The 26966-nt window shown below is 48.8% G+C and overlaps 1 protein-coding gene across 2 annotated transcripts in view; it reads left to right on the top strand.

Moving 5' to 3' along the window:
- The first annotated feature begins 2400 nt into the window (after positions 1-2400).
- The window catches only part of Tex2 (testis expressed 2), a 104596-nt gene continuing 80030 nt past the window's right edge, over positions 2401-26966 (top strand). For both annotated transcript variants that reach the window (XM_032911772.1, XM_032911773.1), the window contains exon 1: positions 2401-2523. The gene's annotated coding sequence lies outside the window, so the exon portion shown is untranslated. The remainder of the gene's footprint in view (positions 2524-26966) is intronic.

The raw sequence follows: 26966 nt of genomic DNA on the forward strand, positions 1-26966 counted from the left end.
AGTAAAACAAAAAAGCAAAACACCAAAACCATATCCCTGTTGGCAGTTACAGGAGGAAGCAGAGCAGGCAAACAGTTTAACCGAAGCAAAAGTGTCAGTTAGCCAGGGCATCTGGACCTCAAGTGTTTGTGGTGGAGTTTGGTAATTTTCTAAGAGGCTTTTTCATGAGGGGATGGAAGTGGAGTTTGGGGGGCTGTCAGCTCGGAGTCAGACCTTAGATGGCTGCAGCACAGACCAGATGGTGGGACCTTGGCCTGCCACACAGGTGCTTGTGATTAGAACCCTCACCTCTCAAGACAACAATTTTCTCCCCAACCCCTTTCTTCTCCCTCTCCTCTCTTCTCCCTGCTTTTCTCTTCTGGGTTTGGATATACAGACCAGCTGGCCTCGAACTCGGGGTAAGCTTCTGCCCTCAGCCTCTCCAGTGCTCGGATTCCAAGTTCCAAGAGAGATTTTTATACTCAGCAGTTGATTGGTTTGTTCTAGAACCAACTAGGAGGGCTTCCGTGCACACCTGTGAGGGATGTTCTTGATTAGGTTGTGGGGAGCCTCCTGTAGAGGCTGAGATCTGAGGAGGTCTGAGGGAAGACTTTAAGCCTTTTGCCTGCCTGTCTTTGCCTCTTGATGGTGAATGCTCCTGCTAGGATCTTTCACGGACCCAATGTCTTTGAATTTTCAACATGGACTGAAGACCAGTGTCTCTCTCTGAGAATCCTCCAGCCCTGTGGTGAAAGACAGGGTCCACTGATTCACCCAGCTTCGTGACCTGAGCATCTCTGAAGACAGAGTGTCTTGTGTAAGCCAATCAGATAAATTCCTGTTGTTTCCTGTATCCCCGACACCCGCTCTATTCCCCTAGTGAAACGTGACTAATAACCTTTTATTAGTCTGGCCTTCAAATCTAGGGCAGAGACTTCTGGGTCACACGGTGTCTGGGATACCCGGGCCGGAAGAGGAATTCAGCCAGGAGTGTAGGCAGCAGCACTTGATGATGACATTGGAATGTGGTACCAGAGGGGCAGGGTGTCCTTCTGGGTTATGACTGGTCCTAGTGATGAGATGAGTGTGTGTGTGCGCACACACCATTAAATACTTATGCATTATCTCACTGGTCAGAGAACAAGAATGACTTCCTTAAGTGCTAGGCCACAGCTCTGCCTTTCCACCCGCAGGAGTTCAAGCTGTCATCTGTTGCTTCTAGGGCCCGTCAACATTCAGTTCTTGCTATGTCCTGTGCAGGGAACCAGTTTGAGTTTCTTTGTGGTCTCTAGGTTTACTGACTAGGAAGTCTCTCAAACATACTATGGATTTTGACTGTACAGAGGAGTCTAGCTTTATTTTCGGCTGGTCGAGTTTTAATTTCACAGCCATGAGAGGCTGACAATATGCAAGGTGGGATTTAGGAGGACTCTGCATGCTAAAATCCTCTGGGATGGGCTGATGCTGAAGTTTGGGATCCACTGGTTTAGAAGGCAAAGCTGCTAAGCAAAGAGCACTATCATAATCTGCCAATATTCTGTGAGGGTCCTGCCTACCCTCTATACCTTCGACCCCCCTTCTCTCTACTCTGTAAGGAATTGCTGAATGAAAAAGTAGTTTTCACCGTCCCAAGCTCATTTTAAGTGAAAACTCATCTTTAAAAGTCACCTTCCTTCTTTTGCCCCCCCAGACGCCGTCCCTCTAAGGTAAATTTATGTTATTCAGGTGTATGCCTTATAGTCTTAGCGGTAGAGGTAGAGGCAGGAAGTCAAGAGTTCGAGGCTACTTTTAGCTACATATCAAGTCTGAAAACAGCCTACTCTGCAGGAGACCCTGAATTTAAAAACCCAGGATCATAATAGATGATATATTTACATCACACGAGTTCTAGGCGCTTAATTCTACTAATCGGTTTGGGATTGGTTGTTATGGTCAGGTGTGGAGGAGGAGCTCAGAAATCCAGTTTCTGGAACTAGCAGCGACTGATAATGTCCGACTACCTCCTAAGACATAAGACATTCATAAGAATAGCCTAGCCAGATAGCAGCTATTTTCGTAACCTCAGTTTCCCTCCCGGCTGGAGGCACTTGTTGCTAAATTGCAGGAAGAGGAAATTAAGAAATGCAAAGAACTGGGGAAAGCGCCTCCATTTCAATGGGAGGGAGAAACGCTTGCTCCTCCCACTGGGATTCTGCCAGGTAACCCGCAGTTAGTCGCGGCCACCCCTTCTTTCCAGTCCGTAGCGCTGCGGCCCCTTTAACAGCCCTGACCAATCGCCGGCCGATCCCCGAGGCCTCTCGCGGGCGTGCGACACTGGCTGGATTGGACGTGTCTGGTGCGCGGCTGGCTCCGCCCTCCCGCCCTGTGGTTGGGCGGTGGGGCCGCGGCCGCGGGCGGGTCCGCCGGCGGGCGGGGCGGCCGGTGCCCGGGGTGGGCGGGCAGCAGCACGGCGGCCCCAGCCAGAGCCGGAGCTGGAGCTGGAGCCGCGGCGGCCGCGGAGAACGGGCGCCGGCGCAGTAGGATGAGGCAGCCAGCGGATCCAGGGTGAGCACCCTCGGGTCCAGGTGGGGCGACGCAGGGAGCGTCGGGCGGAGCAGGCCCTGGCTGGGTGGCCCGGCTTCGGGATACCGGCAGCTCCCGCAGCCGTTGGCGCAGCGGGGCTCGGTTCAGCCCCTTCCACACTGCCAGGGCTCCGGATGCCGGCACTGGTGGTCCCGGGAGAGACCTTCCCTTGCTTGGGGGCCGAGCGGGGCGGAGTCGCCCTGGGGCGGGAGGTGCAAGCCGTCAGGTCCCAGCCTGGCGTCCGCCGCTCGCTCGGTGTAGATCCTGGGAAGCAGTATCCACACGCTTGCTGAAGGGAAACACTTGTCACCTCTGTGCGTGGGGCCTCGGCTGCCCGCCGCCCCCTGGGCCACCGTGGGAGAAGCTTGGGAGTGGAGGAGTGCGGTTACTTTTGCGCGAATCTATCAGTGGCTGTCGGCGCCTCGCTTGTTTTTCTGCAACTCCTGGTGGACACCGGGGACCGTGGGGTGGTTTGTGTGCTTTAAAAGGGAGGCGGCGGCGCACTGAAAACCAGGGAGATAGGAAGGTTAACAAGTGACATTGGGCTGAGGCCTAACGTTAGCTGCCCCACTGGGAGCACGGAGATGACGGTGGCGGAGACCCAGGGACCGGAGCTGGGACGGGAACCGCCGGCTCCATTGCACCACATGCCACTCCGGAGCGCCAGCTCTGCGCGCGGGAGTTGGTGCAAGGGAGGGCCCCCCCTCCACTGAAAAACGATTTTTGGAAAACTTAGCCCCTCAGTGGGTTGATGGTTACCTAAACCATAGTTGTTATGGTTACACGGCATCAAATTTAAGGGCAAAGTCTGTTAAACACCCTCGCTCTTTTTTTTCCTAGAGCTAAGGAATACTTTGTCATTAGATTTCATAGATACTGTGTAAAGACATACTTTTTTAGAGTTGAAGGAAAAGTGTGGGATCCCTGAGGACACAGGTTGTGTCTTGTTCCGGTGTGGGGTCCAAGTGTCTTGACACCATTGCTCTGCACTCAATTGAGAGGAATAGTCTTCTCAGAAAGTGACTTGTATGTGTAAAATACCAAGGGAAACAGAGGGATAAGTGATCTTTGGCCCTTGGGGAAGGGAGTTTGACAGGTCTGGGTTTGCGTTTTTTTTTTTTTGGATTGGGGTGACCTGCAGGGAAGTGTATCTTGTATTGGCCGGTGAAAAACGCCATTTCTGTTAGCTTTTCCCAACCCTTAAACGATTTCAATACCTTTTCAGAGTCTTCTAAGACAGACAAATGTCTTGAGGCTAGGAGGATGAAGCCAGAGTTTTGCTGATCTACCTGAGTTCCCTGGGAATGGACATGAAGGCTTGGACAGGGGGTAGAGGGGGGCTCTGGGAGACTGCACATACTTGCATGGTTATCCTCAGGAAAGGAGACAAACAAGGTGATTGGGATCTGAACGTGGAGGTGCTGAAGTTCAACGACAGGTAGTAAAGGACAGGTGAGGAAAGACAGCTCAAGAGTGGTTTGTGCTGAGTGGTGAGAAATGAGAGTTCTCACATATGCTAGACACACTACTGTATGTTAAAGGGATTATGCTCTTAGACTGCTTCCAGGAAAAGCAGCAAAGGTTAGACCATGCGTGTGCATGTATGTATTTCGAGAAAAGGCCTCTCATATCCCAGGCTGGCCTTAGACTTGTTCCTAGCCGAGGTCGACATTGAATGTCTGGTCCTTCTGCTGCCAATTGCTCAGTGCTAGGGTTTCTGGCCTGCATCACCACCACACCAGGTTTGTGTGGTGTAGGAATCAAAGCCCGAGCTTCATGTGTGCGAGTCAAGCCCCATACCAACGGCGCCATCTCCCCAGCTTGACTACACTTTTATGTAGCGTAACTGTAGGATGTTATGAACAGAGGCATTGCCTAGAGTCAAAAATATTCATTTGATAACTTTTTATTTAGGGTCTGTGATGTGCTAGACTCCGCCAGACCCTGCGGATGTGGTAGAGGGGGAGGGAGGAGGGAGTCCCATCAAAGTCAAAAGCTCTCGTTCTCTGAGGCTCTTGAAGTAAGAAGAGAGAAACATATAGAATGTTACTTAGTAAAAACAGAAAGGGAGAAATCTTTCTACCCCAGATTACTTTGATAGCAAACTGAATCTTCAAAGACCAGTTTCTGTGTCAGGTTCAATACAAAATTATACTCATCTTTATGTTTGTTGGCGGTGCCTGGATGTTAGGCATCTTTCCCTTTTTCTTATGTGTTCATTAATTCACAAGTTAGGAAGACCATTACAGAATGCTGCCTTTGTCTTCTCCATGCCTCTAGTTTTTCTTTCTTTACTTCCCTTTCCTTTTTTTCCCTCTTGGAATTCTCTCTCTTGTTTGACCCTTAATATCTCCCAAGGGTCCCACTTAGGGATTGTCGAGGTTACAGGGGTGTTGGGTTCTTTGATGGTATCCCAAACCATAAGCTGACTGGAACTGAAAAGGTGGGGTTTTCTTTTGTTTTCATTTTTGGAGGCAGGGTTTCTCTCTGTGTGTAGCCCTGACTGTCCTAGAACTCTCTCTGTAGACCAGGCTGGCCTTCGACTCAGAAATCCACCTGCCCCAGCCTCCCAAGCGGTGGGATGAAAGGTGTGGGCCACCACCAAATAAACGTGGATTTTCAAGTCATAGCTCTGCCACACCCCGCACCCCATCCTTTGTGCATAGACCGGCCTCCCAGGGAGGATCATAACCTGTTCTTATGGTGGAGGAAAGGGGCTCAGGATTGTTCCGTGACTTAACCAGGATGACAAGCTCACTGGACCCAGAGCTGGACCTCCAGCCTCCTGACTGTTCTATCCTAAGATGTGCTTTTCCCATTGTACCACACGGCTTTTCCTGGAGCCAAGTGCAGTGTGTGAGAGCTGACCTAGAGCAGCGTCTGTATGACAGGTCAGGCTTGACTCCGGCTGATGAACTGTTCTGCTGTGTTGGTGAACAGTCAGCATCTGGGGTCCGGCCTCCGCCTGGTGGAAATGTGGGGGCCCCCTTAGATCCTTAAGAACCCTGGGGGAGAGGTGATCCAGCTTTCTGGGACTACATCCCAGTGTGCCTGCTCATCAGCTCTGTGACCTTGGGGAAATTGCTGTCTTTGTGTACCTCAGTCTCATCACCTGTCGAGACAGCCTTCATGGCGGTGGCAACACCGAGACAGTGAAGCCTATATCATCTTAGTGTTCATAGCAACAGTTGAGGCTTACAGAGCCTTACCCTGGCACGAGATGCTTTTAGGTGTGTAAAATATCCGCGTGTCTTAGAGTCAGTGGTCTTAGCTTAGATGGACAGTGGTAGTGGATTAGTTACAGGTAGTTACGAGGAGGGTTAATGAGGTCATTGAGGGAGGTTAAATGAGGTCACTGAGGCTTGACATACAGTGAACCCCCATACCACTTGATGCTGTCAAACAACAGAGAGAACAGTTACCTTGAGCATCCGGTAAGCCTTGGCACTCAGAGCCCTGGTGATAATCCACGAATCCACGGACTGGGATCCTGGGCTGGAGGAACGGTGTCCAGTTTGCCTGGAGTACTACTGTCTTTTAGCTGACTGCTGTCCCCAAGAGAAGCATTAACTGGAGGAACTAATGAGCCATGGGCAGTCAGCTCTCTTTGTCCTGGCTGTCCACTAAGTTTTTTTTTTTTTTTTCGTCACCTTTAAATTCTCCAGTTAAAAATAAAGATTGATTTAAAGAGACTGGAACCCCGTACTGATACACTCTTACATGTGCATTCTAAGGTGATTCAAGGTAATATTCCAGGTTGCATGTTGTTCCTTTTGAAACTCCTTACAGCGCCTGAAGGTCTAACATGAAATGAGTGTGAGAGGGAGGCTAGAAGGCAGGAGCGTGGAGACGGTCTTGAGTGGCTCATCTCGAGGCCTGGTAGGTCTGATGATGTCACCTGTGATCCCTGGGTTCCTTTGCACCTCGGACCCTCCGTCTCTTACAAATTGAGGACTTTCTTTTTTAAAAATTCGTTTTATTATTTTATGTGTGTAAGTGTCTTGCCTGATGTATGCCTGTGTACCACATGCTAACCCTCCATCCCAAGGACTTATGTGTCCCCTTGCCTCCACCCCCAGTACAGTCTCAAGAGTATCTGAGCCTCCGAACCCAAAGGATCTGAGGTTCTCAGTGGCAGAAAGGAAATTACTTTAGTCAGGCCTTTTTATTGTTCTGGAGACAAGGTTTTGTATTTCGGCCCAATCTGGCCTTGATTTTGCTTTTGTTTCTAGAGTAGCTGGGGTTACAGGCTCGTCCTATCATTTGAGAGTTTCATTCAAGACTTACTTGATGTTTGTGACAATGTTTTGAAAAGTAGAAAACAGCACTTGGGAAACAGAGGCCGGCAGACGTCTTGTGAGTTTGAGGACAGCCTGGTCTACATAGCGAGTTCCAGTATAGCCAAGGTTCCATAGTGAGACCCGGTCTCAGCAAGAAAAATAGAAAACAATTAACCACCCATAATACTAGCCTGGTTATTATTTATGGAATTGCTGTGTGCTGGGCTCTAAACTTATCCAAGTTCAAACTTCAGAAAATTCTGATTTTTTTTTGGTAGGGACCATGAGACAGGGTTTCTTTCTTTCCTTCTTTCTTTTTTAAAAATTTATTATATATACAGTGTTCTGCTTACATGTATGCCTTCAGGTTGGAAGAGGGCACCAGATTTTATTTCAGATGGTTGTGAGCCACCATGTGGTTGCTGGGATTTGAACTCAGGACTATTAGAAGAGCAGCCAGTGCTCTTAACCTAAGCCATCTTAAGCCATCTCTCTATCCTGAGACAGGGTTTCTTTATGTAGTCCTGGCTGTCCTGGAATTTGCTATGTAGATCAGGCTATCTTTTTTTTTTTTTTTTAAGATTTATTTATTTATTATATATAAGTACACTGTAGCTGTCTTCAGACACACCAGAAGAGGGCATCAGATCTCATTACAGATGGTTGTGAGCCATCATGTGGTTGCTGGGATTTGAACCCAGGACCCAGAGGTCAGTCAGTGCTCTTAACCATTGTGCCATCTCTCCAGCCCCCAGAGCAGGCTATCCTTGAACTCAGAGTGCTCCCCCTGCCTCGGTAGTTCTGGGATTAAGGGTGTGACCACCACACCTGGCAGTGAATCTTATTTTAAGATGATAAGGCTGAAGTTCAGAGAGGTTAAAGAATGAAGCCAGGTTCGCAGGACAAGGTCAGAGCAGGGTCAGAGCTCAGCCTTCTGCTGCCCCCAGCATGAATTCTGTGGTATGGTCATGAGTGTTTCACACACTCTGGAACCCTTTCAAGCCACGAGCTCTGGGATCTGACCCAGGTTGAAAGGAGAGAGTCCTCTGCTCTGAGGTCACAGCTGGAAAGACTTTGCCCCTTCAATGGGGTAACTCGGTTAAGCCTAAAGAATAACTCCTACAGGAGTTGCAGGGGAGTTAAGTCCTTGAAAGGGAGGGTTTTCCTTTGGTGAACAAAGCCGTTGACAGGTCACTGTGAGCATAAGTGGGCATGAATGGGACTATTGAAAGATGAACTTGACCTCTCCTAAGCAGTCTCACAGGATGGGAGACCCAGGTGGGCTTTGAAGTAACCTTTGTCTGTTGGATTTGCCTGGAACGTTGGTTCTAAGGGCTTTCTCCTGAGGAGATTATTGAACGGAGACGGTGGGCACCTCCACAGCTTATTTTCACAGTTGGGAATGGCATGGGGGCGAGGAGCGGCTCCAGTCCTAAGCTTACTTAGGATTCGAGATCAAACACTGCTGTCTATCCATGACCAGCCAGTCGGAATCAGAGTATGCGTTTTGTAAGAGCCTGGTTTCTTCCTGTGCTGTGTAAAGTTTGCCTAAGCTCACTCTCTTGTCCATGTCTTAGTCCTCTCTCACACCCAGTGCTGTCTCTTAAGCAGTAGTCCTAAAACTGTTAGTACTTCTTATTTTGGGTTTAAAATAGAGAATTTAAGACATACCTCTTGAAAGGACTGACTGAACAGTGGTTGTCAGCTACCAAGCATTTGAATTTTCCCCGGTCTCAAGCACTGTACTTGGCACTGGCAATCTGATGGGGAGTAAAACAGACGGGGTGCCCCCCTGTCCACCGCACCGTAGGTGGTCTAGACAATAGACAAACCAGATGTGCCCTACGTACGTACTGTTCATACAAAACGGTAGTGAGTGTGAAATCGCTTGGAAGGGAACTGGGAAAGAGAAGAGTCTCGCAGGAGAGACAGTGAGAGGTGGGCAGGGGTAGAGACATAAACAGACAGTGCAGCCTGCCTATGACCCTGGCTTGGCCCTCAGGAGCCAGACAGTGCTTGGGAGGCCTTGGGAAGTTTCTTAACCTTGTGGGCCTCCCTCCTGTGCTCTTAGGATTGAGTAAACCCTGAGGGCTGTTCCTGGCTTGAACTGGAAGAGAATAAGGGTTTGCTGACTCAGCAGCGGGAAACCTGACCCAGACAGGCCTCAGGTACAAAGTGGCTGGCTGCTGTGCAGGTCTTCAGAGGCTTTCTCAGGCTGCTCTCGTGGCCTTCTGCAATGCCCCTGCTCCTGGAGAGAGCCAGCCCTGCCTGCAGGAGGCCCAGTGCTCAGTGTGTGGCGAGCTGGACTGGAAGTTTTGCTATTGTCTGATTAAAAAAAAATTAAGTTACATTTATTAATTTGCATGCGTGTGCAACATGCTCTGTGTGTTCCCCAAAGCTCACCTGTGGCGGTCAGAAGACAACTGTTGGGAGTTGCTTCTCCTTTCCCAGCAAGTGGTCCTGGAACCAGGGTCACCAAACTGAGCAGCAAGCCCTGTTGTCCCTGAGCCTTCAGGCCTAGTGTCTGCTTTAGAATTTGGACATGGGAAGTTGTTTGTTTGTTTGTTTTTCCTCTGAGGCATCAAAGCCAGCGGCCTTATTATCAGGTGATCAGATACTGCTGTGTGTGTAGCGTTTTACTGATCCCCGTCTCTAACAGGTTTTGGTGTTCTTGTTTTTGTTTTTTTTTTCTTTTTTCCCCAGATAAAGTTTCTCTGCGTAGCCCTGGCTGTCTTGAAATATCACTATTTAGACCAGGCTGGCCTCCAACTGGGAGATCAGCCTGCCTCTCTGCCTCCTAGGTGCTGGCGTGAAAGGCATGGCCACCATCGCCCAGCCTGCTAGAGTATTTTGGCATCCACAGGGACAGCTGTACTCTGGGATCATGAAGGCCCACTGCTTCCGTTCTTTACTTGGTATGGGTCAGTAATGAAATGGTGCAAACCCGACCATATGATAGTTTATGGTTTCCTAGAAAGTGTTAACTATGGCCAATTCGTATATCAGTGAATTTGTTTTTAAAGTCTTTTAGCTTAGAAAGAATTAAATACACTGAGTAAAAGATGATATGATGGAACCCGTGTATTCATCATGCAGTTTCACAAATTAGCAACTTTTTCCACCTTTTGAAACAGGGTCTTGAGCATCACAGGCTGCCCTTGAATTCTTTTTATATCTGGACAAGGTATGAACTCCTGATCCTCCTGCCTTGCCTCCCAGGTGCTGGGACTGGAGGCGTGCGCTGCCTATCAGTCACACTTGCTGAATTTTGCTCAACTCCTTCTCACATGGTTCTTGCGAGAACGTATTGGTGGATTTTCCAAAGATCCACTGCATGCTTATCCCTGAACTAAAAACCCATGTGCTAGGTGTGATCAAAGAGAAGAAACGTCTACATGCTTGGTGTTGAAAGTCCTAATCCAAAATGGGAACTTCTTGGAAATCTTTACAGTCTTGGCTGTGATGAGATGGAAAGGGCTGGAGGGATGGCTCAGTGGTTAAGGGCAGCAGCTGTTGGTTCCTGGGACCTGGGTTCGGTTCCCGGCACCCCCATGATGGCTTACAACTGCTTGTAACTTCACTTCCAGAGAACTCAAAATCCTCTTCTGGCATCTGGCAATACCGGGCATACACATGTGCACATATATGCACATACATGCAAAAAACACACACATAAATAAATAAAATAAAATAAATGAAACTTAAATGAAAAATAGAGAGAGAGAGTAGATGGGTGTGTGCAAGGAGGCAGAGAGAGAGGGATCTCTATGAGCTTGAGGACACCCTGGCCCACATATTGAGTTCTATGTGATAAACTTTAGTTTTTGTTTTTGCTTTTGCTTTTAAAGGGACAATTCAAATTGGTTATGCAAATAGCTCTATAGCGGTGCCCCTGTGGGCCACTGTCCAACAGGTCTTCCTGTAAGGTAAGGAGTGTTCTAGACCTGGGCTGTCCAATGGTTGTCACCCACCATTCGGAAGGTGTGAACTGAAGCTCCAGTTTATAAAACTTTAAACTGTTAGTTGAGATAGTTCCACATGGTCATATTAGACAGGGCAAGACCCAGGCTCAGCAGGAAATATGGCTCAGAGGTAGGTGCTTGTGTAGGGACGAGAGTTCAATCCTCAATACCATAGAGAAACCTAAGCCCGAGCCACCAGTTAGCACCCAGCTCAACTAATTGTTATTTTTGCTTGGGAGCCCAGCCTTTAACGACTGAGCCATTGCTCCAGCTTCCAGCACAACCAAGTGACAAGTGCAAACATACACATTATGTGTGTCTCCCGAGCTCAGTCCTTTGATAGAAGGGACAACAGCCATGTGGGGTTAGGGTCTAGTGCTGGCTCGAACACTCAGAACAGTTGTACTTGAACCTAGGTTCCCCGAACCCCCGAGCTGCTTGTTTGCTGTGCACTGGGAGGTAGGGAGGCTGGGGAAAGCTTTGGGGGCTTTGGAAGGCCTCGGAAGGCAGGGTGGCCCCAGCCCTGGGAGCTTTGTACACTACTCTAAGGACTTAGAGAGGAGGCTGTTCCAAGGCAACACCCAGGGGCTGGGAGGTGACCCGGAGGACACAGGACATCTGGAGTTTTTTATCCCCAGGGCATAGTAAGATGGTTGGTTGGTAAACATTTAACAGAATGGTGGTTTCAGTGACTGGGAGACTGGCATTATGTAAAATTCTGAAAAGCAGGTGCTAAGGGGGTGCACTAATGAGCCGCAGGGTTGGCACAGCGGCCATTGACATTTCTCCTCATGGTGACACAAGCTGGGCTCTTTCCTGTCTGCCCTTTCTTTGCCACTCCCTTGCTGTGTGCTGTTGATGGCATCTCTTGGGCTCTGCACTGACTGCCTCCCTCCCTCCCCTGCTCACTCCTTTCCAGGCTGCTTACTAATACAGCAGAATAGTCTCTTAAAACCACTTATGCCATGGGATAGCTCAGCAGGTCACCAAGTCTGGTGACCTGACCCTGGGCCTCAGACATGGTGGAAGGAAAGGAGCCAGTTCCCCCAAGTTGTCCTCTGACCACCTCCACACAATAAATAGATACAAATGTAATAAGTCCTATTATTTATTATTTATTAGATAAAAAATGTAAAAAACACCCTCTGGTTGGTGGCACACGCTTTTAATCCCAGCCCTCAGGAGACAGAAGCAGTCACATCTCTGAGTCTGAGGCCAGCCTGGTCTACAGAGCAAGTTGCAGAACAGTCAGGGCCACACAGAGAGACCCTGTCTTGGAAAAAAAAACCCAAAAAACCCCCAAAAAAGTAGCTATCCTGACAGGATTCTGTGATGTCTGTGCAGCCCGTGAAAGACTAGGTAAGATTACATTCTGGCCTGTGATTTGCCCTCTGCCCTCTTCAGCCGGGCTCCTGGCTCCTGGTGTATTAGGTGCTGCTATTTTTCCAGCCCTGGACGTTCAGGAACTGAGTGGCCTCGGGAACCTAACACCTCGCTCACTTCCCTCTCTCTGTTCTTACCTTTTTCATAGTGATTGTCACAGGTTGTTATTCCAGATTCTTTAATAAGCAGCCGCTTTCCCCTCCTTGCCGGGAGGGCAGAGACCTCGTTGATTGCTCTCCTCTTGTGTGCCTAGGACCCAGCACAGTCTCTGCTGTTGTCCGGGCTCCTAACATCTGATGAGTGACTGGCACACCAGGAAGTACGGGGAAGCTGAGCGTGAGGAACGCTCTGTAACACTGGGGCTCATCGAGAGCTTGAGCAATATTAGGGCAGAGAGCAGGAGATGGGAGAGGCAGGGGAGTCTGAAGTAATCCATTTGGGGAGCTACAGGGTAGGTTTGGAGGAAGCTCTGTTTCCTCGTTCCAGACTTAAGAGACATTGCTCTGCTCCGTTACAAGGATTGGATTGGAGGGTGGACCCTTGTCGGAACAGGCTGCCTGTTCTTAGCCTCTGGCGGCATCTGTCCCTGTTCATTGTGCCTGCAGTCGGCCTCCAGGTGTGTGACTTGCTTGTGTGGCCTGTGGTGGGGATGCAGGATCTCCTCCACAGAGACTTGGCTGCTCACGTTTGTCTCTCCTCTCTCTCTCGCTTGCTTTGTCAGTTGAGGAAAACCTGTTTAGGGCATATCTGCTTGTAGCCACTGGAACTGCTAAAACATTGTGCCAGGAGGGCACTAAAGAGGGCTCCAGGACACCACAGGAAGGCTGCACGCTGGGGGCAAGAGACTTTCTGCCCTGGGTGCCCCTGGTGAAGAGAAGGTGTAGCTGAGTGGAGACCTGCCAGTGCATCTTGGCAGACTTTCCTTCTTCCTCAGACCACTTCCACGTGAACTGGGGAGTGCCCAGCAGTGCCCACAGCCCCACTGCCACACACCAGGGAAACAGAATAAACTTTGACCTTTCCCACACTTTGAAGTTTTGAGTAGGAGACTGAAGTACATGGGGTCAAATGGTGGGTCAATTCCATCTAGGGCTTTGTGATTTAAGAGAGGAAGTTGGTGTGAGTTACCACTGATGTTTCCCTAGATATCTGTGTGGAAGAAAGGGACTCTCTCTAGATCAGGGCCTCAGGTACCAGAGAAGAGGTGGTCTCCTTGTGTGGGGTTGGGAGGGTAACTGAGTGGTTTAGTCAGCTTTGTCAACTTGACACTAGCTAGAAATGTCTAAGAGAATCTGAGTGTGAGAACTGTCTAGATTGGGATGTTCTGTGGCACGCGTGTGGGGAGCTGTAGCTGTCTCGGTTGTTAATTGGCTAGGATGGGCCCAGCACACAGGCAGTGGTCTTGAGCTGTTGAGGAGAGCTCAAGTTGAGTGTATGTCTGCCTGCCGGTCAGCGAGCCGCATCCTGCATGATTCCTGCTCCACTGTGGCTGGGAATTGAGTTCCATAGTCGGAGGTAATGCTGTGTGGAACAGGAAGCAGACCTGACATCAATTGACTATACTCAGTGGGGTGGCGATGTGAAATTGCAAGCCAAGTTCTCTTCCCAAGTTGCTTTTAGTCAGGGTATTTTGTCACAGCAACAGAAATGAAACCAGAACAAGGGGCTTGACCCAGGGCTCTGTGGATGCTAAGCAGTGGTACCTCTGAGCTCTATCCCTTGGCCCAAGAGAGGCAGCATCATGAAGATCACAACCTGTGTTTTCTGCGAGACTTGCAAGTCTGGTTAAGATGGCCTCCAGCTGAGGATTTGAAGGACACAGAAGAGTATAGAGGAAAAGTGTAGACACAGATAAAAACGGGGCCTGGGAGACTTGTGTATCTTGGTGTGACGGTGGTGACCAGGAAAGAACCTTTAAGTGGAAGATGACACCGAGAGAAGGGCTCAAGTGTCTACAAACTTATGTCTGAGGTCGAGCAGCTCACAGAGCAAGAGTTGAGCAAGGCTACTTTGCACTGGAAACCCTGCAGTGCAAAGAACGGGGATTGGGAGTTAGCAGGGGAGGCGGAGCCAAGGAGGGGTCGTATGGCCCCCACAGAACCCCTCTGTAGGATTCAGGCTGTAGGGGCTGATGATAGAAACAGCAAAGAGCACTTGAGTTCGCTGGAAAGCAAAGGGTCGGAGAGCAGTTGATACCCGAGTGAGGCTGGTCCGTCAGACCTAGGCAGCAACAGGCAGCCTTTAAAGCAGGCCCTCTGGCAGGTGTAATTAAGCACACAGATGTTTGTGTAAGGTAGAGCATATGGGGATTCCTCATGGAGATTAGGGAGGGAGGAGAGAGGGAGGGAGAGAGAGAGACTCTGTGCTTAATGGTGCCAGAACGGCCAGAAGTGCACGTGAGCCTGTGTTCATATTGCACTTAATGGCACTACATTGGAAAAAGCCAGTTGACAATGGCCGAGATAAAAGCTGTCCTGAGGGCCAGCTGAGGTGTCAGCAGGAGTGAACGTTCATGCAGTTCATGCAGGCCGGCTCTACCCCTAAAGTCGCCCGCTGAGTCTTTCCTTGTCCTTAGAGTTACTGTTTCCTTAGAGTTAAAATGGTGGGAACGCTTCCCTTCTGGAGCCAAGAACCTCCCTGGTGTCCCCAGTGTCCAGAGGCTTGTTCGGGATGACTTCTTGGATATCATTCCACAATAGTGAGCCACGTCGGGGGAGTGTACCAGGGATTGAATGCAGGACCGAGTACACGTGAGCATGCACTGCATTGTACCGTTGCGCCTGATCCAGGTGACCCTCAGACCCAGCTGCCCGTCCCCCCACATCCATTGGCTCGCCCCAGGCAGACAGGAGAGTTGATCAGTTCTCACCCATCACTGACTATTTTGAAGGGTCCTCTGGGCTTCCATCTACCTCGTGCTGTCCAGAGTTCAGAAACTCCAGCAGCTGCTGTGTGAGCTGGGAGGCGCTGTCCTCAGGGGGAGTCTAGCACTGCCCCAGTGCAGGTCAGAGGTGACCTGTGAGAGGCGTGAGCGAGTGCACTGTGGAGGTGGAAAACAAGTCAGGGCAGTGGAGAGCCCAGGGCAAAGGAGCTGCTTTTGTTTTAATTTCCCAGGGTAGACGGAAGCCTACAGGGAAAGGGTGAGTGGTGTTCGATCCTGATGGGAAGGTTAATAGTAAAGCAGGAACATTAATTTTTTTTTTAAAGCTAAAAGTCCCAGCAGAAATGACTATTGATCATGCTCTGAGCCAGAGACCAAACTCATTTGTTCAACTTGGCTTTTGTCTCAAGGCTTGACTGTGATGGAGAGCGTGTTCCTAGGAGGCTTAATAGCCTGAAGTGAATTTTATTTCGGGAGATCTGATTTGTGGTCCCAAAAATCCCAGAGAAGAAAAAAGACACATCACACAGCTTCTGCACTAGGCAGCAGAGGTGTTTTGGCCGCAAGCGTTGTAAGTCCAGGGCTGAGAATTTCCTGAGGTGATGGTCAAGAGGCCCCTCCAAAGGATTGCCCGAGTGAGTTTATGATCCTAGAGTGTTTCTCTTGAAAACACATTTCTGAACTTTTTCTGTTTTGATCTATAGCTTTGGTGGAATACTAGAGAGTTTGCAGTTTTAACTATTTCTGAACCTAGCTGCCGTGGCCTGTAAGCATATGGTATCTGCAGTTGACATTGGCTGCAGCTTCTTCTGGGTCTGCAGCCTCTCACCGTGGGCTTCCTCCCTCGGTGCTATCGTGGGGTGCTCCAGCCTGCACTCCACTGGTGAGTGAACACAGCAGGCACCTTATGGATCGGTAAGGCTGGGTGAGATGGGTGTTGTTGTGGCAAACTAAGGAGACATGGTTATCTTTAGTGTCTCGTTCCTGTTTTAGGAGCTCATTTATACAAAGAAGGAACCAGAAGCTTCCATTTCTTAGTCTTAAAGTAGTCTGCAGCCAGCTAACAGGTACCTGAGGCCAGGCCTTGAGTCTTTACTCTTGCCTCTCAGGGCAGTGTCAGCCTCTTCCAAGAGGGACAGAAGCATTCTGACAGATGTGCAAGGAACCAGAAACTGGTTCTAGCCTTAATGGGTTATGACTGTAATCTCAGCATTACAGAGACTAGAAAGACTGAAGCAGGATTACGGTGAGTTTGAGGCCGGTTACCAGACTAGGCTACATAGTAAATCCCTATATTCTCCTCCTCCTCCAACCCCTAAAAAGAAAGAAAGAAAAGTGAAATCATCTAATATGTAGTTACTGGTGTGACTTCAGACCGGTTCTTTGAGACTTGTTAAAGGGCTTAGAACAGATTATCCGGCCCTGAGTTAAGCGGGCTGTTTATCCAGCAGTCACACGAGGACTGACAGATGACAGCTCACACAGATAGTGGCTATGCTGAGGAACTGACTGGGCACCCTGAGGGCGTGGCCACAGCAGCAGCTCTAGTCTTCTGGGGACTTCTGCAGTCGTGTGTCCTGGAAAGGCCTTGAACTTGAGGTCCTCCTGCCTCTGCCTTTGAAGAATCTTAGAGCAAGTTTTTCAATACCTGGGATAGCTCTAAGCCTGATAAGGTCTTAATTATAAAATGGTTAATTAGATTATTTTCTCCCAAACTAATAGCTTGTAAATCAGTACAGCGGTTTTCCTCCGTTTTCTCTTTCCCTCTCTTTTTAAATTTAGGAAAATACTTATGCATGTTTCAGATTATCAATTTGCTTTTCAATATTTTCGTTATATCTTTTATATCTGATAGGTAATCAGCTGCTTTTCCATCTGGGCTTGGTGAAACAGTGGATGTCTTCTTCCTGGATGGGGAAGCACGCTCACCCAGTGGAGGCACTGGGTGCCTTGGCCAAACTTCTAGTGCTACAGAACCTAAAAGGATACCATCAAAGCTCCACTTACCTATTTTAGCCAAAATGTGTGATGACTTAGGAGGCAGAATTGGGCTGAAGGCCAGCCTGGTCTACATGAGTTCCAGGCCAACCAGGGCCACACAGTGAGCTCTGTCTCAAACAAACAACTGCAAAAAAAAAAAAAAAAAAAAAAGTAATAAATTCATCAAGTGGTTTTTTCGAGGGTGGGATGGATGGACACTATATAGCCCTGGCTGTCCTGGAATTCACTATGTAGACAAGGCTGGCCTTGAATTAACAGATTCACCTGCCTCTGTCTCCCACGTGCCAAGAGTAAAGGTGTGCACTAGCTAGGCACATGGGTGTTTTAACCTCAGAGGAGAAGGGGAGTCTGTCGATGATTCCGGAGTCGATGACTGTGTGTGCACACGCACATTGGGGGATGTCTTTAATGTTTATCAAGTTTTCATACAGCTCTCACTTGAGCAACACCAGCTCTGAGATCTCATGTTCTCAGCTCGAAAGTGAGACTGGAGTGACCAGCTCCCAGCAGGGGCGGACTGGGTGCACCTGTCCCCGAGCTTCATCCCAGGTTGGCCTCACACATCAAAATGTCTCTCTCCTGGCTGCTGGCCCCCTGTAGCTCAGATTCTTAAAGGCTTTGTGGAGAAAGTGTCATGTGAAACCTCCCCCACCCCCACCCCCAGCTCCTCTGGCTTGCAGTGTATTTTCTCACTCTGGTTTCCTTAGTTTCTTTTCTTTTGACAGGAGCCTGGTTGTCCCTCGCACAGGGCTTCTCTTCATGTTTCTCAGGGGCCTCTCTCATTCTTTCTCCTCTCTGTTCTTCTGTTCATCTTCTTTCTAACTCACGGTGTGCACTGCTTTTCTGTTAGGGGTAGTAATTCTTGCCTCAGTCCAGGAGGGCCAGGAAGCCTGATCCTCCATGGTGTGGCTCTGGCCAGTGGCTCCTGCTCCTCCCTGAGATACCCTGGGGCTTCAGTTTGCCCTTCCTGCCCCTAGTCCTCACCCCTGTGGCAGCCCCTGGCCTAGGTCTCATCCTTTGCAGCTGTGCTGATGGCGAGCTCTGCCCGAGAGCCTTTGCTTGAGCCCTACTCTCCCTCCGCCTTCCCCGTGTTGCCAGAGGCTGTACAGAAACTCTTCCTGTCGGAAAGACCATTGTTCTAGGGCATCATACGAGCTAAAGCTATAGTAGGTGGCAATGTCGCAGCAAACCCTGCCATCCAAACTAGCCTCCTTCATCCCCAGGTCATCTGCTTTTGCCATTTACAACCCCCGCCCCCCAAAGGGCTCTGGGGAGTCGAAACCTGGCTTTTAAAAGGAGAAAAATGTTTTCTTACTACTTCCGAGGAGCCTTAGCCTGGTGGAGGTACACGCCTGCACCCAAAGGTGGGCATAATACCTGGGAGGCATCGGTTAAGAAACCGGATCTCGTCAGTGACAGAGCCACCTCATGAGCTGGCAATGCAAGCTGTTGGTAATTACAGAAAACCTACCATGAGAGTCATCTAAAATTAATGAAGAGTCAGCCTGTGGATTTTAACTACAGAGGGAGTCAGAGCTTGGGCCGTAATTGTCCAGGTGTGGATGACTTCCTGCTGCGTTCTAAGTCTTCAGCCGGCCTTCCTTGGTTTGATGCCTTCCTTCCCTCTCATCCAGTCAGCTTACATTCCTACAGCACAAACTTACTGTAATGAGAGGCTACCAGAATATGCAGGTCAAATGGTTAGGCTGTGTCCTGTGACCACAGAATAGTGAACTACCTAGTGCTCTCTGTCTGTGTTTGTTTTATTTTTCTCTCTTTCCCTCTCCTTTAAAAGGTTTATTATGTGTATGAATGTTTTACCTGAATGTACACATATGTATTGCATCCCTGTCTGGCCCACAAAGACCAGAATTGGGTGCCGGTTCCCCTAGAAGGGAAGTTATGGGCAGTTGTAAACTGCCATGTGGGTGCTGGGCATTGAACCTGGGTCCTCTGCAAGAACAGCGATCACTTCTAGCTGCTGAGCCATCTCTCCAGCCCGCCCCCGCCCTTCCACTCTCAGCAGTTTCTTCCAGTGTAGAACTTCTGGAACCAAGACACTGTCCCATTTCAGCCTTGTGAGCCGCAGTGACTATAGGCACATGTCACCCTGCCCTGGGATTTGTAAGAAAGCAGTGATAGGTGGAAAACAAAAACATGGCAGAGAAAACCAACTAGAGCAGTAGCTCTGTTCTCTGTGACTGACCACCAGCAGGCGGGTCGGGTCGCCATCACTTCTCTGTCTGTATCAGCGTGTGTCGGTCTCCATTTTACAGAACCTGTAGTAGATACTGAAGGTGTCCTGAGGCTGACCTCTACTTGGTGACTAAGACTTCACAGGCACACTGCTCTGTGCTTTACTAGGACGGGTGTCTGCACCCTGTGCCTTTGTGTGACGCGAAGGGGAGCTAACTCTTCACCTAAATAGATTCCAGTTAGGACAGTGAGTTTGAGATAGCTCAGAATCATTCATTTTGTAGACTTTTAAGGGAATTGTCAAATTATAGCAAATAGAGTTAGAAACTATTTTGCAATTTTCTCAGCAGATTGTAATTTCTCCTTTTGTACATCCAGTCATCTTGGAAATAATAGTATAAAAGTATCTTTTTCTAAAATGGACTATTTTCCCAATAGAATGGTACCTTTTGGGCTAGGAAAAGTGACAGAAGGTTGTCTGCCAGGAGAATGTCGCCGGCACTCTTGTTTTCAGCGCCCACTTCTTTTACCTTTAGCCACTTTGGGAAGAAGTCAGTCCCCGAACTGCTGCCTGTGTGAGGGGAAGATGGGTAGACTTGTACTGAAAGTGAGGTCTTAGAGCCACCTGGCGTTTTCTTCTGAGGTTTGTAGAAAATGGGGGTGATAACAGTAGCCCAGCTAGGGCTGGGGGAAGCAGAGCAGTCATGTGATTCGTACGATGGCTACCTTTTTCTTCTTTTGAGACAGGAGCTTGCTTGAAGCTGGCCTTGAACTTGCAGTGATTTTCTGCCTCTGCCTCCTAAGTTGTTGGATACTTAAATTGTCATCTTTGAAAAAGCAGAGAGTAAAAACTCATCAAGACAAAAATAAAAAGTAGAATTAAATCTTGGAAGAGAGGGGCTGAGAGATGGCTCAGCGGTTAAGAGCACTGACTGCTCTTCCAGAGGTCCCGAGTTCAATTCCCAGCAACCCATGGTGGCTCACAACCATCTGAAATGGGATCTGATGCCCTCTTCTGGTGTGTTTGAAGACAGCTACAGTGTACTCATATATAATAAATAAATAAATCTTAAAAAAAAAAAATCCGGAAGGGAAGATACACCTGCTTTTCAAAGGATGTTAACTCTGTTAAACTCTAAGACAGTGGTTCTCAACATGCGGCTCTCAAACCCTTCCGAGTCGTGTTGAGTGACCACTTCCCAGGGGTTGCACATTAGATGTCCTGAGTAGTAGATATTTACACTATGGTTCATAACAACAGCAGAATTACAGTTATGAAGTAGCAGTGAGACTGATTTTATGTCGGGGTCAGCACAGCATGAGCAGAGAAAGGGTCACAGCATTAGAAAGGGTGAGAAGCACTGAGCCTCCAGACCTGGTGTGCTGCGGGTCCTGAGAACACTGAGGAAGGGGTTACCTCTCCACATAGAGCTGCTAACTGGCAGGAGAGCCTCCCTGGGAGGGAGCTTCCGTGGAGATGGGCCTTGCATCTTGAGTGGTGGCTGAAGGGTGGAAGATTCAACATTAATTCCACCTTTCATGGGAAGCTGGATAAAACAGTATAGCCCAGGGGCAGGGGAAAAGCTCTTCATGAACTACCACAGCCTGCAGGAAGGGAGTGTCGCCTGTTTATGAGTGCAAAGCAAACCCAAGATCAGAATCCCCAGTGAAGACCTTGCCTGCATGCCTGCTGTCTTGGCCTCAGGGGCTGAAGCTGGAAGGTCCTTGTGTTGGACACCCCAAAAACATGAGAGCTCTGTACCCACAAAAAGATGGTGTATGAGCTGCTGGCCTGGCTTCTTAGTGGTTTTCCTGAGAAAAGTTTTGGATTCCAGACAAACTTGCTAGGAACCTTATTCACTGGGGGCAGCTCTGAGAACACTGGGTTTCCTGAAATAACTCAGCTTAGAGTTTTCATGCTATGTTAGTCACTGTGACAAAATACCCAGGGGAGAAAGCTCAAGGTGAGAATGGTTATTTTTGCCCACAGTTTCAGAGTTTCATTCCAAGGTGGCTCCCTTGCTTTGTGCAGAAGGCAGAGCCAAGAGCTGCTCACTTGACAGAGGCTGGGATGCAGGGGATGGTGGTGATGGGGGCTGACAGGGTCGGGGAGGTGCTGGGTGTGTGATGTAGGATGTGTGTGGGGGGTTAGGGTGTGGTTTGGGAGAGAGTATATGCGCTCTTGTCCAGGTCAAAGCACTCCTTCAGTGATCTATTTCCTCTGGGTAGTCTCTACTTTTTGCCTTTTGTTTTCATTTAAAATTTATTTTGTATGTTTATGGGTGTTCTGTCTGCATGCATGTCTGTGTGTCACATGTGTGTCTGGTGCCTACAGAGTCCTTTGAAGAAGGCATCAGGTCCCATTAGAAGTGGAGTTGCAGACAGTTGTGAGCTAACATGTTGGCACTGGGAATGAAGCCCAGGTCCTCTGGAACAGCCAGTGCTTTTAGCCACTGAGCCATCCCATCAGCCTTTTTAACCAACCAGGTCTCAATTTGTATCCTAGGCTGTCTTGGAACTCACTGTGTAGCCCAAGCTAACCACAAAAATCAGTGTTTCTGTCTTAGCCTCCCCACTGCCGGGATTATAGATGTCCGTCTTTACTTCTGGCATGGTGGTTTAATTACTTAGTTAACGTTGAGCCCTCATGACCCAGTTACCTCTCAAGGCCACGCCTCTAAACTGCTGCATTTGGAACCAAGCCTTCAACACACGAGCCCTTTGGGGTACTGGTTCATATGCAAACCATAGCAGGTACACTTAAAGAATATGAACAAGGCGGCTTAGCAGGTAAAGGCACCTGTCGCATGGCTCAGACTACCCAAATTCAGTTCTGGAACCCAGGTCAAAAGATGCATGTGGTGGTTCACATCTGTAGTCTCAGTCCCAACATCCCTGTGGCATCAAAGGAGGCAGTGACAGGAGAATTAGCCTGGAGCTTACATCACACATGTGTGCCTTGACACACACAAAGTATTTTTTTTTTTAAATAGCTTCTTTGGGGATACTGACCCCTTTGGAACATGTGTGCCCCATGTATGCATAGGCCAAGTTTGGCATGTATGTAGATGTTTATAACAACTGATTTAAAGTAAGACAGGAAAGCGGGAGAGAATGTTGGAAAGGCAGTCGTCTGTTGGCAGATCACAGTTTCCAGGGGAGGACAGAACATTGATTAGGCATTGTACTCACGGGTCATTAGTCAGGTCTCATTTGGGGAGCTGTGTAGTCTACAGAAGGGTTCTGGAAAGTGGGCCTCTCCTCCCTCCCAGGAGCCTAGGCTCACTGTTCTTGTCGAGGGTCATCATGAAGGTATTTGTCAGAGGGTGGTTTTAAGTGTGTGCGTCTGAAGCAGTGATACCCACTCTACCCCAACTTCTTGGGTTTCTCCTATGCTTATTTCTCTTAAAGTTAAAAAGACGCTGCAGCCTTTGGCTTGTGAATACTAGACCCAAAATGAGTAAGATGTGTTGTAGCTGGGGATGGGGGCACATGACCTACCTAGTACTGTGCCAGACTGAGCTACCTGGCCAGGCCTTGACTCAAAAATCGGGACCGGCAGGCAGGAGAGGCAGGGCTGGGCTTGGGATGTAGCTCTGTAGAGTGTTTGCCTGCCAAGTGAGAAGCCCTGGGTTCAGTTCCCAGCACAGTGTGATCTGGGTGTAGTTGCACAGACCTATAATCTGAGCATCGGTAGATAGGTAGAGGTAGAGGGATCAGGAGTTCAAGGGCATCTTCAGCTAAATAGCTGGTTTGAGGCTAACCTGGGCTATAGAAGACCCTGTCTCAAAAAGTATCTTATAGAAACTGCCAAGTGTTAGCTTTGCGTCCTGCTTTCTAGCCATCTGCTCCACTTTGCCACAGGCCTCCCCTGCTCGGAGCAGGCCACTCCTCGGAGCCTCAGGTCCAAGGCCCAGGTTCTGTGTGGACCCTGGTAGCTAGCTGTCTGGAGAGGAGGTTTTGTTTATGGATAGAGCTCTGGAATGTTGCCCCCACTGGGGTGCCCTCCCTTTCCTGGGAGGGCCTTTCCTTTGCTGTGTCCTGAGAGGAGCACATTTCCACAGGAACAGTGCTGCATGGTCTTTCTCTGCCTCACCTGGTTCTCTAGAGTTGGCCCGGGCTTAAGTTCCTATTCACTCTTAATCATAGCAGCCATGATGTGCTGAACAGTACTCATAGCCCATGCTCTAAGATCCCCTCCTCCCTCCTCCCTCCCCTCCCTCCCTCCCCCTCCCTGTTCTATTCTAGAACAGAGTAGGCTCCTTACATGCTATGTAGTTGAGACTTCTCTTGCCTGTATTCCCTGTGTGCTGGGGTTGTTTAGGCGTGTGTCCCCAAGCTGGGTCTATTCAGAATTTTCTAAGGATGGCATAAGTAGCTTTTTTTTTTTTTTTTTTTCCCCCAGACAGGATTTGGATTTCTCTGTGTAGCCCTGGCTGTCCTGGAACTTAGACCAGGCTGTCTCTGCCTCCCAAGTGCTGGGATTAAAGGTGTGAGCCACTAATTAATGCCTGGCTATAAATAAATAGCTTATTTAGGTTCTATGTGCAGTGTTCATCTAGTCATTTATCCAATAAATAAAGTGCCTACTGTGTGCCATCATTGGGATACAGCAGTGGATAAATAGGTTCTGCTCACAAAGCATATATCTTTAAAAAATTTAAATTACATTTTTGTCTATTTATATAGTATGTGTGTGGTGGGTGTGCTACTGCATGTGTATGGAGGTCACTAGCAGAGTTGGTTCTCAATGCTACCACCACGTAGGCCGGTCCTAGGGGTTGAACTCCTTTCTTAGGGATATATTCTTGTAGGTCGACAGGTAGCACCAGGTGATGGGCATATGACATGATGTCAGCTAGTACAGCTTTTCCAGACACTAGAGTAGGGGTGGAGAGGCTGCTCTTTTGGAGTGTGCGGTCTGGAAAGTTTGTGAGGGGACACCAGCTGTTCACCACAGCCAACTTGAGCCTAACCTTTTTTCTCTGGTATTTAAGACTTCTATGGGCTGCTTCGGAGCTTGTGACAGAGTCATTTGGAAGACCTTTTTTCCTTTTGAAGGGATGGTCCAGTCACATCTCTTATTTTCTTATTGTCAGTTTCCTTTGGCAAGAACAGAGGAGAGGTGAAGTTGCTGGCTACCTTGATGGCCGCCTGGCTGTGGTTCAAGGCAGTTCTTTGGTTGAGCTAGGCTACTAAGTAAGCCTCTCTGTCTGATATTCTATGAGCCCAGTTGACATTAGCATACCAGCCGCTCAGTAGTAACCCCACAAGGTCTGGTCCCCTGAATGCTTTCCCTGAAGTGGGGGCAGCATCCAAAGGCCAGGTGACTTGAGCTACAGGGAGAGGGCACAGGCTGAGGGACTCTTTTCTAATGTATTTCATTTTAAAGCATTGAATCACAGAAATGACATCCTGCCTTTTATGAAGCAGTTTCAGTCTGCCAACAGTACTGACAGACTGAAGCATTTCCCATGTATGTGACCTTTCGGTCACCCCCACAGGTCTCGGGCACATTAATGGATTTGTTTAGACCTGGAATCAGCAGGTCGGTGGGCGTCAGTCTCCGTGATCCCCACTGCACCCTCTCATTACTGTCTCTGCACGCTCTGCTCCCATACCAGCTCTCCTTCACAGACCAGGAAACTGAGACCAGGTATGAGAGGGACTAGCCCGGCCGGGAGAAGCCCACACCAGGGGCTTTCCTAGAACCCTTCTGTGCCCTCAGGTGTCCTGCTCTGCAGATGCACGGCTGATGGGGGCAATGGAGGGCATTCCTTCCACTGTCCAGCGCTCATCTGAGCACCCTGAAGCCATATGATCCTGGCCTTTGGGGTTCCAGGTCCATCCTCTTGTACTCCAGCACCACTCTGTCACCGTCGCCAAGTCTGAGCTAGAAAAGGTGCCAAGTCGTGCGTGGGCAAGTGCCCCTCATTATCTCAGGCTTTGATATCCCATTAACCTAGAAAGTTAATGGGAGGCTTTGAAACGTGTGTTGGCAAAGAGCTGCATGTGCATGTGCAACACATGTACATGTGCCCGTATAAAAGGATGGACTGAGTATGATGGTGCTTGCCTTAATCTTAGCACTCAAGAGGCTGGGACATGAGGACTGCCACCAGTTTAAAGCCTGCCTAGGCTACAATATTGAGTATGAAGCTTACCAGGATTGTCTCGAACAAAACAAAAAAACAATACAACACAACCATGGGGGACCTCTACTGTTTAAACACTGTCTTCCGTGTACTGAAGAATTCCTGTTAGTCCTGTCTTTGTTGTGACCTCAGCCCCCCACCCCCACTCCCCCCACGTTTTGGGCAGCACAGAAATGGGCCATCTGTAAGGACTGCATAGAGTTTCCTGTGAGCTCACATGAACCCGTAGTTGACAGTTTGACTGCTAACCTTCTCTGGCCTAGCAAGGACTTCACCTTGCAGCATTATTTCTTGATGAGAAGCATTGTGAGTCTGGCTTAAAGATAAACCACGCTTGGAAATTTGTTTTGTAATTAAGGAGCCAGTTTACTCTTGTTTCAGCGGGTATGAGTTGGAAACATGCCGTAGGCGTTTGATAGAAAACAAACACTTGGTTTTCTTTCTGAGCTTGAGTTTACATTTTGATCTGAATTCTCTTAGTAATTGTAAGTGAAACTTGAAGCTTTGGGGTAATCACCAGATGCTGCACAATCTCTTTAGAGGCTTAGGAGTTAAGAGCAGCTTCTGCTCTTACAAAGTGCCCGGGTTCAGTTCCCAGCACTGGACTTGAGTGTCACACATTGGCCTGGAACTCCCGCTGCAGGGAACCTGATGCTTCCTGGCCTCAGGATGCTGCACTCATGTGTATATGCATCATTTAAAATTAAAAAAGAGTTCAAAGAAACCATAGCAGAAAGGATTGAATTAATAAAAAAATGTTCTTTAAAAGCCATGCTTACCTGTGAGGAGTGGCACACACCTAAGGTTACCTGTGAGGAGTGACACACACCTAAGGTTACCTGTGAGGAGTGGCACACACCTATGGTTACCTGTGTGGAGTGGCACACACCTAGAATCTCAGACCTTGGGGAAGCTGAGGCAAGAGCAGCATTGCAGTGAGTTTGAGGCTAGCCTATAGACTTGAGACTCCATATCCAAGGGAGGAGGAAGCTGCAAGCCACCCCCCCCCAAAGTTATCTTGAGGCTAAGACAGTAACTAGTAAAATGCAAGCAGTAAAAGACTTCCTAGTAAGTGGTCAGCAGACAGTGTCCCTGTCAGGGAAGGGGAACACGGGTGCTTACCTTTCCTGATCTTCAGTGCTGCGGAGAGGGGCGCCAGACCTGTTTGGTTTCCATATCCACTTATACTAGCTGTGAGGCCTCCGGCAGGACTTGCCATTTCTGCCTGCCTTGGTTTCCTTATTTAGGAAACACGAGGCTTAGTTTCTGCCTCATTGAGCCCTGAAGAGGAATGAGTACCCCAGAGTGTTGGGGACATAAATCTTCAGAGAAAGTCCCCTTATCCTGCTCATTTCAGGGAACAATTCTTTTTTCCCCTCCTTTTCTAAGTTTTGGGCTTGCTGATGAGATCCAATTAAGGTGCCAGAATTTAAAGAATTTTATTATCCATAGCAGACAGAATTAACTTTCTCTAGAGAGATATTTTGTGAAGTCAGACTCTTAATAGGTAGACATCTCCAGAGTGGCGCGCCTGCCCCCCTCTTCTTCACCTTCTCCCTTTCTTCTT

The sequence above is a fragment of the Rattus rattus genome, chromosome 9 (assembly GCF_011064425.1).
Source record: "Rattus rattus isolate New Zealand chromosome 9, Rrattus_CSIRO_v1, whole genome shotgun sequence".
Lineage (NCBI taxonomy): Eukaryota > Metazoa > Chordata > Mammalia > Rodentia > Muridae > Rattus > Rattus rattus.